Source organism: Pongo abelii, chromosome X, assembly GCF_028885655.2.
Source record: "Pongo abelii isolate AG06213 chromosome X, NHGRI_mPonAbe1-v2.0_pri, whole genome shotgun sequence".
NCBI lineage: Eukaryota > Metazoa > Chordata > Mammalia > Primates > Hominidae > Pongo > Pongo abelii.
In genome coordinates, this window is record NC_072008.2 from 93,176,783 (window position 1) to 93,191,443 (window position 14,661).

General features: G+C 37.3%; 1 protein-coding gene across 2 annotated transcripts in view; it reads left to right on the top strand.

Annotated features, from left to right (window-relative positions):
- KLHL4 (kelch like family member 4) overlaps nt 1-14,661 on the top strand; it is a 159,023-nt gene that overhangs the window by 129,462 nt on the left and 14,900 nt on the right. The window lies entirely within an intron of this gene.

Here is a 14,661-nt window from a genome sequence, read left to right on the forward strand (position 1 = left end):
TGGTAGCAGAAGACAAAGGGCATAGAGTCTTGGGAGTTTTAGGGCCCCACCCATGGCCAGTCCCTCTCCATACTACCATAGCTGATGCTTTCTGGAAAGTACCACCTCCTGGCAGGAGGCCACCCAGCACAAAAATGAAGCATTAAACCACCAAAGCTAAGAATCCTCACAGACTCCATTGCACCCCCTGCCACCTCCACTGGAACAGGCACTGGGATCCATGTTCAGAGACCCATAGATGGTTCACATCCCAGGACTCTGTGCAGACACCCCCCGGTACCAGCCTGGATTCAGATAGACTTGCTGGGTGGCTAGACCTAGAATAGAGACAACAATCACTGCAATTAAGCTCACAGGAAGCCACATCCATAGGAAAAGGGAGATAGTACTACAGCAAGGGAACATCCTGTGGGACAAAAGAAATCTGAAAAAACAGTCTTCAGCCCTAGACTTCCCTCTGATAGAGCCTACCCAAATGAGAAGGAACCAGAAAACCAACCCTGCCTAGTAATATGACAAAACAAGGCTCTTCAACACCCCCCAAAAGAATCACAGTAGTTCACCAGCAGTGGATCCAAACCAAGGAAATTCCTGATTTTTCTGAAAAAGAATTCAGGAGGTTAGTTATTAAGCTAATCAGGGAGGGACCAGAAAAAGGCGAAGCCCAATGCAAGGAAATCCAAAAAATGATTCAAGAAGTGAAGGGAGAAATGTTCAAGGAAATAGACAGCTTAAAGAAAAAAACAATCAAAAATACAGGAAACTTTGGACACACTTTTAGAAATGTGAAATGCCCTGGAAAGTCTCAGAATGTAATTGAGCAAGTAAAAGAAAGAAATTCAGAGCTCAAAGACAAGGTTTTTTAATTAATCCAATCTTACAAAGACAAAGAAAAAAGAATAAGAAAATATGAACAAAGCCTCCAAGAAGTCTGGCGTTATGTTAAACGACCAAACCTAGCAATAATAGGTGTTCCTGAGGAAGAGAATTCTAAAAGCTTCGAAAACATATTTGGGTGAATAATTGAGGAAAGCCTCCCTGGCCTTGCTAGAGACCTAGACATTCAAATACAAGAAGCACAAAAACACCTGGAAATTTTATCATAAAAAGATCAGAGCAGAATGAAATGAAATTGAAACAAAAAAAATACAAAAGATAAATGAAACAAAAAGCTGGTTCTAAGATAAATAAAACTGATAGACCATTAGCAAGATTAACCAAGAAAAGAAGAGAGAAAATCCAAATAACCTCACTAAGAATTGCAAGAGGTATTACAACTGACATACCAAAGATCCTCCAAGGGTACTATGAACACCTTCCCTCACATAAACTAAAAAGCCTAGAAGAGATGGCTAAATATCTGGAAAAATACAACTCCCCTAGCTTAAATCAGAAAGAATTAGATACTTTGAACAAACCAATAACAAGCAGCGAGATTGAAATGGTAACTAGAAAAATTACCAACAAAAAAAAGTCCAGGACCAGACAGTTTCACAGTGGAATTCTACTAGACATTCAAAGGAAAATTGATACCAATTATTTTGACACTATTCCACAAGATAGAAAAAGAAGGAACCCCCCTAATTCATACTATGAAGCCAGCATTAATACCAAAACCAGGAAAAGACATAACCAAAAAAGAAAACTAAAGCCCAATATCCATGATGAACACAGATGCAAAAATTCTCAACACAATACTAGTTAACGGAATCCAACAGCATATCAAAAACATAATACACCATGATCAAGTTAGTTTTATACCAGGGATGCAGGGATTGTTTAACATCCACAAATCAATAAATGTGATACACCTCATAAAAATAATTTTAAAAAAATCACATAATCACGTCAAAAGATGCAGAAAAAGCATTTGACAAAATCCAGCAACCTTTATGATTAAAATTCTCAGCAGAATCAGCATACAAGGGACATACCTTAATGTGATAAAAACCATCTATGACAAACCCACAGCCAACACAATACTGAATGTGGAAAAGTTGAAAACATTCCCTCTGAGAACTGGAACAAGACAAGGATGCCCACTCTCACCACTCCTCTTCAATATGGTACTGGAAGTCATAGCCAGAGCAATCAGACAAGAGAAAGGAATAAAGGGCATCCAACTCAGTAAAAAGGAAGTCAAACTCTCACTGTTTGCTGATGATATGATCGTTCACATTGAAAACCCTAAAGACTCCTCAAGAAAGTTCCTAGAACTGATAAAAGAATTCAGCAAAGTTTCTGGATATAAGATTAATGTACACAAACAAGTAGTTCTTCTATACACCAACAGCAACTAAGCAGAGAATCAAATCTAGAACTCAACCCCTATTACAATAGCTGCAAAAAAATAAAATAAAATACTTAGGAATATACATAATCAAGGGGTCAAAAGACCTCTACAAGGAAAACTACAAAACACTGCTGAAAGAAACCATAGATGACACCAAGAAATGGAAACACATCCCATGCTCATGGATGGGTAGAATCAATATTGTGAAAATGTCCACACTGCCAAAAGCAGTCTACAAATTCCACACAGTCCTCATCAAAATAGCACCATTATTCTTCACAAAATTAGAAAAAACAATTCTAAAATTCATATGGAACCAAAAAAGAGCCCTCATAGCCAAAGCAAGACTAAGCACAAGAACAAATATGGAGGCATCTCACAGCCTGATTTCAAACCAGTCTATAAAGCCATAGTCACCAAAACATCATGGTACTGGTGTAAAAATAGGCACATAGACCAGTGGAACAGAATAGAGAACCCAGAAATAAACCCAAATACAGCCAACTGATCTTTGACAAAGCAAACAAAAACATAAAGTGGGAAAAGAACACTGTTTTCAGCAAATCATGCTGGGATTATAGGCTAGCCACATATAGGAGAATGAAACTGGATTCTCATCTCCCAACTTATACAAAATCAACTTGAGATGGATTAAGGTCTTAAACCTAAGATCTGAAACTATAAAAATTCTAAAAGACAACATTGGAAAAACCCTTCTAGACATTGGTTTAGGCAAGGATGTCATGACCAAGAGCCCAAAAGCACATGCAATAAAAACAAAGCTAAATAGGTGGGACCTAATTAAACGAAAGAGCTTCTTCACGACAAAAGGAACAGTCAGCAGAGTAAACAGACAACCCACAGTGTGGGAGAAAATCTTCACAATCTGTACATCTGACAAAGGGCTAATATCCAGAATTTACAATGAACTCAAACAAATCAGTAAGAAATAAACAAACAATCCCATAAAAAAGTGGGCTAAGGAAATGAATAAACAATTCTCAAAAGAAGATACACAAATGGCCAACAAACGTGAGAAAATGCTCAACATTACTAATGATCAGGGAAATGCAAATCAAAACCACAATGCTATACCACCTTAGTCCTGCAAGAATGGTCCTAATCAAAAAATCAAAAAACAGTAGATGCTAGTGTGAATGCGGTGAACAGGGAACACTTCTACACTGCTGGTGGGAATGTAAACTAATATAGCCACTATGAAAAAGAGTGTGAAGATTCCTTAAAGAACTAAAAGTAGAACTACCATTTGACCCAGCAATCCCACCACTGGGTTTCTACCCAGAGGAAATGAAGTTATTATTCATAAAAGATACTTGCACATGTATGTTTATAGCAGCACAATTCACACTTGCAAAACCGTGGAACCAACCCAGATGCCCATCAATCAACAAGTGGATAAAGAAACTATGGTATATATACACGATGGAATACTATGCAGCCATAAAAAGGAATCAATTAACAGCATTCGCAGCAACCTGGATGAGATTGGAGACTATTATTCTAAGTAAAGTAACTCAGGAATGGAAAACCAAACATTGTATGTTATCGCTGATATGTGGGAGCTAAACTATGAGGACACAAAGGCATAAGAATGATACAATGGACTTTGGGGACTGGGCAAGGGAAGAGTGGGAGGTAGCCAGGGATAAAAGACTACAAATATGGTGCAGTGTGTACTACTTGGGTGATGGGTGCAACAGAATCTCACAAATCACCACTAAAGAACTTACTCATGTAACCGAATACCACTTGTACTCCAATAATTTATGGAAAAAAATTAATGTACACAAATCTGTAGCTCTGCTATACAAAAACAGTGACCAAGCTGAGAATCAAATCAAGAACTCAACCCCTTTTACAATGGCTGCAACAACAACAAAAACTTAGGAATACACTTAACCAAGGAGGTGAAAGACCTCTACAATGAAAACTACAAAACACTACTGAAAGAAAACGTAGATGACACAAACAAATGGAAATACATCCCATGCTCATGATGGGTAGAATCAACATTGTGATAATGACCATACTGCCAAAAGCAGTCTACAAATTCAATGTATTTGCCTTTATAATACCACCACCATTCTTCACAGAATTAGAAAAAACAATTCTAAAATTCATGTGAAACCAAAAAAGAGCCTGCCTAGCCAAAGCAAGTCTAAGCAAAATGAACAAATCTAGAGGCATGACATTACACAACTTCAAACTATACTATAAGGCCATACTCTCCAAAACAAAATGGTACTGGTATAAAACTAGGCATATAGATGAATGGAACAGAATAGAGAACCCAGAAATAAAGGCAAATACTTACAGTCAACTGATCTTTGACAAAGCAAAGAAAAACATAAAGTGGGGAAAGGACACTGTATTCAACAAATGGTGCTGAGATAATTGGCAAGCCACATATAGAAGAATGAAACTGGACCCTCATCTCTAACCCTATATAAAAATCAAGTCAAGATGGATCAAATCAAATACTTAAATCTAAAGCCTGAAACCATAAAATTTCTAGATGGTACATTGCAAAAACCCTTCTAGACCTTAGCTTAGGCAAAGAATTCATGACCAAGAACCCAAAAGCAAATGCAACAAAAACAGAGATAAATAGATGGAACTTAACTAAAAAGCTTCTGCACAGCAGAAGAAATAATCAGCAGAGTAAAAAGATATCCTACAGAGGGGGAGAAAATCTTTACAATCTACATCTAACAAAGGACAGAATCCACAAGGAACTCAAACAAATTAGCAAGAACAAAACGAACAATTCCATTAAGAAGTGGGCTAAGGACATGAATAGACAACTCTCAAAAGAAGATATACATATGGCCAACAAACATATTTTAAAAATGTTCAACATCACTAATGATCAGGGAAATGCAAATCAAAACCACAATGCAATACTACCTCACTCCTGCAAGAATGGCCATAATCAAAAAATCAAAACATAATAAATGTTGGCATGGATGTGGTAAAATGGGAACACTTTACACTATTGGTGGGAATGTAAACTAGTACAACCACTATGGAAAACAGTGTGGAGATTCCTTAAAGAACTAAAAGTAGATATACAATTTGAAACAGCAATCCTACTCCTGGGTATATATCAAGAGGAAAAGAAGTAATTATACAAAAAAGATACCTGCACACACATGTTTATAGTAGAACAATTTGCAATTGCAAAAATATGGAACCAGCCAAATGCCTGTCAATTATCAATCAATGAGTGGATAAAGAAAATGGGATATATGGAATACTACTCAGCCATAAAAAGGAATGAAATAATGGCATTCACAGCAACATGGATGGAATTGGAGACCATTATTCTAAGTGAAGTTAACTCAGAAATGGAAAACCAAACATTATATGCTCTCATAAATGGGAGCTAAACTATGAGGATGCAAAGGCATAAGAATGATACAATGAACTTTGGGGACTCAGAGGAAAGGGTGGGAGTAGGGTGAGGGATAAAGTCTACACATTTGGTGATGGGTGCACCAAAATCTCAGAAATAACCACTAAAGAAATTATTCATGCAACTAAATACCACCTGTTCATTAAACACCAATAGAAATTTCAAAAATAGCATTAACAACATAAAAATAAATTTATTGTTTTTAAAAATCAAATGAAATTAATCTGTAAAGAGATGATGACTTACCATCACAAAATATACAGAATTATTATACAGAAATTAATAATATAATTCTGTATTTTATTAATATACAGAAATACTTATTGCAGTGACTCTATTGCAATAAGTATTTTGTTTCCCAGAGGTAATTTCATTGAATGGGAGACATCCACTCGTATGAATGGTGTGTATCTTGGTTAAAATAAATGTTATGACTGTGTAGTTATACCATTTACATTCCCTTTCAAGACAGAAAAACTGTATACATACACAAAATAGTTAAATAATATTAACCTAAGACCAAATGACAAATTTACAGTAAGGTGAGCAAAATTTTGGAAACAGACATAATTGTGGAATGGCATCCTCAAGGAAAATTTATAGAATGGGTAGAATTTGTATTTTGCAGGCATACAAATTTAGGAGAAAAAAATCACAATCAAAACCATTGAAGTAAAGAAGGAGACAGCTTTTTCAGTTAGAGCAGACACTTTGGACGGAAATATAATTTGGAAGTGCAACTCAGAACAGAATTAAGGACCACATTGTCTGATGTCCCTTAATGCCAAGGTAGAAGTTTTGAGATTTTATCTTTTAGGCAAAGGAAAAATTAAACTGAGGAGAGCTGGAATATCATGAAAAAAGAAACTTGGAAGAAATTGGTCAAACAATGACGTAAAGGATAGAATTTAGGCAGAAGAGTCTAAAGAAAAAGGATGAATATTATTTTTTTTCTGATAAATGTACCACTTACACATAATTGATAATTAAAGCTAATAGTTTCTTATAGGGAATTCTGATCTGTAGCACTTTAAAAACTTTATTCTCAATGACTGGCTCTCTAGCACTCAGTGTATAACTGGAATGCCTCTTCTAAAATCAGTTATTAAGAGATGCAACTTATTTTTTTAAGATTATACAAACCATAAATATGGTCAATCACTGCCTCAGATAATACATATTTGATTGTAATACACTATAATACTATAATGTACTATAGTCAAATATTTGTGACACTGAAGAAAACCACATTAGTTCTCTCTACAGTTAGCATAAGCAATAACCAATCACCTCTTAATAGTGCTAATTTTTGCGGCAAATTATACATAATAAGGATTTTTTTATTTTAACTATTTTAAGTGCACAGTTTAGTGACATATACACACTGTTTTGCAAATATCACTACCAACCATCTCTACATTTTTCATCCGCTCAGATTGAAACTGTATTTATTAAACAATAACTGTACATTTTTAACTCTCCGCAGCCACTGGTAACCACTATTCTACTTTTTGTTTCTATGAATTTGACTATTCTAGTTACTTCATAAAGGTGGAATCATAAATAGTTATTATTTTATGATTGTCATATCTCAATTAGCGTGATTCTTCAACGTTTATGTAATAATATGTGTCAGAATTTCATTTCCTTTTTAAGGCTGAATATTATTATTACAGTAGTTCCTTACATATTCTGGAAATTAGTTCCTTATCATATGTATGATTTGCAAATAGTCTCTCCTGTTTCATGGATTTCCTGGTCACGGTGTTGATAATGTCTTCTGATGCACAAATACTTTTAATTTTGATGAAGTTCAATTTATATATTTTTTTCTTGTTGACTGTTCTTTTGGTGTTTTATCCAAGAAATGATTGTCAAATTACAAGTTCATCAAGCTTTTTATTTATATTTTATACCTAGAATTTTATAACTGTACCTCTTACCTTCAGGCCTTTGACCCATTAGTTTATTTGTTCTTTATTGAGTAAAGATTCAACTTTATTCTTTTGCATGTGGATATCCAGCTTTCCCATTAGCATGTGTTGAAAAGACTCTCCTTTCCCCATTCAATGGCCTCAGCACCACTGTCAAAATTTTTTTGACCATGTATGTAAGGGTTTATTTCTGGGCTCTGTACTGTGTTCCATTGGTCTTTATGTCCATCTTTATGCCAGTACCTCACTGTGTTGATTAGTGTAGCTAGTATACTAAGCTTCTTAATCAGGGAAGCAGTAAACCTCCAACTTTGTTCATTTTCTAGATTGTTTTTGCTACTTTGGGTCTCTTGAGTTTCTATATAGAGTTAGGATGAATTTTCCTATTTCTGCCAAAAATACCATAGGAGTTTTGATAGAAATTGCATTGAATCTGTAGATCACATTGTGTATTGATTTTTTTTTTTTAATGACATGATCTCCATCTGTCACCAAGGCTGGAATGCAGTGGTGCCATCATGGTTCACTGCATACTCCCGAAGTTCATGTAATCCTCCTACCTCAGCCTCCTTAGTAGCTGAGGCTACAGGCATGTGCCACCACACTCGGCAAATTTTTTTGTAATTTTTGTAGTTACATGGTTTTGCCATGTTGCCCGGCTGATCTCAAATGCCTGGACTCAAGCAATCTGACTGCCTCAGCCTCCCAAAGTGCTAGGATTACAGGCGTGAGCCACCACACCCAACTGAGTGTGTTGATATCTTAACAATATTAAGGCTTCCGCTCCATAAGCAAAAGCTATCTTTCCCTTTATTGATATCTTTCTATTTCTTCCTTTCCAATTTGCATGACTTTTATTTCTCTTTTTAGCCTAATTGCTCTGGTTTAAAATTTCTAATTGTCAAATAAAGTGGTAAAAGTTGTTCTTGTTCTTACAGGAAATACTTTACATTAAGTATGATAGTAGCTCTTGGTTTTCCATATACTAACTTCATCAGGGTGAGGTAGTTTTCTTTTATTCTTAGTCTGGTGAGGGTTTTGTATAGTTTTGGGTTAAACATTTAAGTCTCCAATCCATTGTATTAGTCTATATTCATGCTGCTGATAAAGACATACCTGAGACTGGGAAGAAAAAGATGTTTAATAGACTCACAGTTCCACGTAGCTGGGGAGGCTTCACAATCATCGTGGAAGCCAAAAGGCACTTCTTACACGGTAGCAGCAAGAGAGAAACAGAGAGCCAAGCAAAATAGGTTTACTCTTATAAAACCATCAGATCTCATGAGACGTATTCACTAGCAAGAGAACAGTATGAGGGAAACTGCACTGCACATTTGTTCACAGATGTGTTAACTAAGCTGGGTCTTCAGTTACTTAGACTATTTATCTTGCTGTCTGTAATTTTCCAAGACAGATTATTGCACATTCACCTGTTATAACTACAGACTGTCACTTTTCATATGAATTACAGTGCATTGGAAATTAACAAAATGGCTTTTGCAAACAATATCTTAGGTGAGGCAGGTAGGGAAGGCCCCTATGATTCAATTATCTCCCACTGGGTTCCTCCCACAACATGTAGGAATCATGGAAGCTACAATTCAAGATGAGATTTGAGTAGGGACACAGCCAAACCATATCATTCTACCCCTGACCACTCCCAAATCTCATGTCCTCACATTTCAAAACTAATCATGCCTTCCCAACAGTCCTCCAAATTCTTAACTCATTTCAGCATTAACTCAAAAGTCCACAGTTCAAAGTCTCATCCAAGACAAGGCAAGTCCCTTCTGCCTGCGAGCCTGTAAAATCAAAAGCAAGTTAGTTACTTCCTAGATACAATGGTGGTACAGGCATTGAGTAAATACATCCATTACAAATGGGAAAAAATGACCAAAGCAAAGGGGCTACAGGCCCCATGCAAGTCCAAAATCCAGCAGGGCAGTCAAATCTTAAAGCTCCATAATGATCACCTTTGACTCCATGTCCCTCATCCATGTCACACTGATGCAAGAGGTGGGTTCCCATGGTCTTGGGCAGCTCTGGCCCTGTGGCTTTGCAGGGTACAGCCTCCCTCCCAGGTGCTTTCACAGACTGGCATTGAGTGTCTGAGGCTTTTCCAGGTGCACAGTGCAAGCTGTCAGTGGATTTACCATTCTAGGACCTGAAGGACAGTGGCCCTCTTCTCACAGCTCCACTAGGTGATGCCCCAGTAGGGAATCTGTGTGGGGGCTCTGACCCCACATTTCCCTTCTGCACTGCCCTAGCAGAGGTTCTCTTTGAGGGCCCTATGCCTGCAATAAACTTCTGCCTGGGCATCCAGTCATTTCCATACATTCTCTGAAATCTAGGCAGAGGTTCCTAAACCCCAATTATTGACTTATGTGCATTTGCAGGCTCAACACCACATGGAAGCTGCCAAGGCTTGGGGCTTGCACCCTCCAAAGCCACAGCCTGAGTTCTACATTTGCTCCTTTTAGCCACAGCTGGAGCAGCTATAAATGCAGGGCACCAAGTCCCTAGGCTGCACACAGCATGGGGAAAACATGTTTCCCCCTAGGCCTCCAGGCCTATGATGGGAGGGGCTGCCATGAAGATCTCTGACATGCCCTAGAGACATTTTCCCTATCGTCTTGGCAGTTAACATTCAGCTCCTCATTATTTAAGGAAATTTCTACAGCAGGCTTGAATTTCTCCTCAGAAAAAGGAATTTTCTTTTCTATCGCATTGTCAGGCTGAAAATTTTCTGAACTTTTATGCTCTGCTTCCCTTATAAAACTGAATGCCTTTAACAGCACCTCTTGAATGCTTTGTTGCTTAGAAATTTCTTCTACCAGATACCCTAAATAATCTCTCTCAGGTTTAAAGTTCCACAAATTTCTAGGGCAGGGACAAAATGCTGCCAGTCTCTTTGCTAAAACATAACAAGAGTCACCTTTGCTCCAATTCCCAACAAGTTCCTCATTTCCATCTGAGACCACCTCAGCCTGGACCTTATTGTCCACATTGCTATCAGCATTTTGGGCAAAGCCATTCAGCAAGTCTCAAGACTCTAGGACGTTCCAAACTTTCCCGCTTTTTCCTATCTTCTTCTGAGTCTTCCAAACTGTTCCAACCTCTGCCTGTTACCCAGTTCCAAAGTCACTTCCACATTTTCAGATATCTTTTCAGCAGTGCCCCACTCTACTGGTACCAATGTACTGTATTAGACCATTTTCCTGCTGCTGATAAAGACATACCCAAGACTGTGAAGAAAAAGAGGTTTAATGGACTCACAGTTCTACATGGCTGGGGAGGCCATGGCAGAAGCTGAAAGGCACTTCTTACATGGTGGTGGCAAGAGAGAATGAGAGAGCCAAGCAAAATGAGTTCCCCCTTATAAAACCATCAGAACTTGTGAGACTTATTCACTACCATGAGAACAGTATGGGAAAAACTGCCACCATGATTCAGTTATCTCCTACTGGGTCTTTCCCACAACACGTGGGAATCATGGCAGCTACAATTCAAGATGAGATTTGGGTGTGGACATAGCCAAACCATGTCATCCATTTTCAGTTAATTTTTGTATAAGGTATAAGGAAGGGTCCATTTTCAATTTTCTGCATATGGGTAGCCAGTTCTTCCAGCACCATTTATTAAATAGGGAATCTTTTATCCATTGCTTGTTTTTGTCAGCTTTGTCAACACTTCTCAAAATAATACATACATGAGACCAACAAACATGAAAAAAAGCTCAACATCACTTATCATTAGATAAATGCAAATCAAAACCACAATGAGATACCATCTCATGCCCATCATAATGGCAATTATTAGAAAGTCAAGAAACAATAGATGCTGGTGAGGTTCTGAAGAAATAGGAATGCTTTTACACCATTGGTGGGAATGTAAATTAGTTCAGCCATTGTGGAAGACAGTGTGGCAATTCCTCAAACATTTAGAACCAGAAATACCATTTGACTCGGCAATCTCATTACTGGGTATATACCCAAAGACATATAAGTCATTTTATTATAAAGATACTTACATGCATATGTTCATTACAACACTATTCATAATAGCAAAGACATATAATTAACCCAAATGCCCTTCAATTATAGACTGGATAAAGAAAATGTGGTACATATACACCATGGGATACTATGCAGCCATAAAAAGGAATGAAGTCATATCCTTCGCATGGTCATATATGAAGTTGGAAGCCATTATCTTCAGCAAACTAATGCAGGAACAGAAAATTAAACACCTCATGTTCTCACTTATAAGTGGGAGCTGAACAATGAGAACACATGGACACAGGGTGGGGAACAACAAACACTGAGGCTTGTCAGGGGAGTGTGGGGGTCAGGGAGATCATAAGGAAGAATAGCTAATGCATGCTGGGTGTAATACCTAGGTGATGGATTGATAGGTACAGCAAACCACCGTGGCACACCTTTACCTATGTAACAAACTTGCACATCCTGCACATGTGCCCTGGAAATTAACAAAATAAAACAAAATTAAATTAAAAAAATTAGGCAGTATAAGTACAGATTTGCTACATGGACCTGTTGCAAAGTGGAGAAGTCTGGGCTTTTAGTGTAGCCATCATCTGAAGAGTATATATTGAACCAATTAAGTAAATTTTCATTTCTCACCACCCTCCACCTGCCTCACTATTCTGTCTCCAATGTCTACTACTCCACTTCCTATATCCATGTGTATGCATTATTTATCTCCCACTTATAACTGAGAACGTGTGATATTTGACTTCCTGTTTCTGAGTTATTTTGTTTAAGACATGATTGTTTAAAACATGATACTTTTTTATGGCTGAGTAGTATTCCATGGTATATGTATATGTGTGTGTGTGTGTGTGTGTGTGTTTATGATTGTATAATAATTTTAATCCAATCATCCATTGATGGACATTTAGGTTGATTTCATATATTTGCTATTGTGAACAGTGCTGCACTAAACCTATGAGTGCAGGTATCTTTTGGTATAATGATAATAATACCAAAATGATAATAATAATGATGTATTTTCCTTCAGGTAGATACGTAATAGTGGGATTGCTGCACCAAATGGTAGATATATTTTTAGCTCTTTGAGAAAGCTGCATACTGATTGCCATAAAGATTGTACTACTTATTTGCATTCCCACCAACAGTGTGTAAGTGTTCCCTTTTCTCTGCATCTTTGCCAACATCTGTTATTATTTGACTTTTTATTAATAGCCATTTTTACTGGTATAAAATGGTATCTCATTGTGGTTTTAATTCACATTTTTCTCATGATTAGTAATGTTGAGCATTTTTGCATATGCTTTTTGGCCATTTATATGTCGTTTTTGAAAATTATCTCTTCATATTACTTGACCACTTTCAATGGGGTTATTTGAGTTTTTCTGGTTATGACTGAGATGTTTGAGTTCCTTGTAAATACCAGATATTAGCCCTTTGCCACATACATACTTTGCAAATATTTTGTCCCATTCTGAACATTCTCTGTTCACGCTATTGATTCTTTCCATGGCCATGCAGAAGTTTTTTACTTAAGTCCATTTGTATAATTTTGCGTTTGTTGCCTGTGCTTTTGAGGTCTTAGTCAGGAATTTTTTCCCAAGGCCATTTTCCTGTGTTTCTTTGTTGATTTTCTGCCTCAATAATTTGCCTAGTGCTGTCAGTGGGATGTTGAAGTCCCCCACTATTATTGCATTGCTGCCTAGCTCTTTTCTTAAGTCAAGTAATATTCATTTTAAATGGAAGAACATTCCATGCTCATGGGTAGGAAGAATCAATATCATGAAAATGGCCATATTGCCCAAGGTAATTTACAGATTCAATGCCATCCCCATCAAGCTACCAATGACTTTCTTCACAGAATTGGAAAAACCTACTTTAAAGTTCATATGGAACCAAAAAAGAGCCCGCATCGCCAAGTCAATCCTAAGCCAAAAGAACAAAGCTGGAGGCATCACACTACCTGACTTCAAACTACACTACAAGGCTACAGTAACCAAAACAGCATGGTACTGGTACCAAAACAGAGATATAGATCAATGGAACAGAACAGAGCCCTCAGAAATAACGCCGCATATCTACAACTATATGATCTTTGACAAACCTGAGAAAAACAAGCAATGGGGAAAGGATTCCCTATTTAATAAATGGTGCTGGGAAAACTGGCTAGCCATATGTAGAAAGCTGAAACTGGATCCCTTACTTACACCTTACACAAAAATCAATTCAAGATGGATTAAAGACTTAAGTGTTAGACCTAAAACCATAAAAACCCTAGAAGAAAACCTAGGCATTACCATTCAGGACATAGGCATGGGCAAGGACTTCATGTCTAAAACAACAAAAGCAATGGCAACAAAAGCCAAAATTGACAAATGGGATCTAATGAAACTCAAGAACTTCTGCACAGCAAAAGAAACTACCATCAGAGTGAACAGGCAACCTACAAAATGGGAGAAAATTTTCGCAACCTACTCATCTCACAAAGGGCTAATATCCAGAAACTACAATGAACTCCAACAAATTTACAAGAAAAAAACAAACAACCCCATCAAAAAGTGGGTGAAGGACATGAACAGACACTTCTCAAAAGAAGACATTCATGCAGCCAAAAAACACATGAAAAAATGCTCACCATCACTGGCCATCAGAGAAATGCAAATCAAAACCGCAATGAGATACCATCTCACACCAGTTAGAATGGCAATCATTAAAAAGTCAGGAAACAGCAGGTGCTGGAGAGGATGTGGAGAAATAGGAACACTTTTACACTGTTGGTGGGACTGTAAACTAGTTCAATCATTGTGGAAGTCAGTGTGGCGATTCCTCAGGGATCTAGAACTAAAAATACCATTTGACCCAGCCATCCCATTACTGGGTATATACCCAAAAGACTATAAATCATGCTGCTATAAAAACACATGCACACGTATGTTTATTGCAGCACTATTCACAATAGCAAAGACTTGGAACCAACCCAAATGTCCA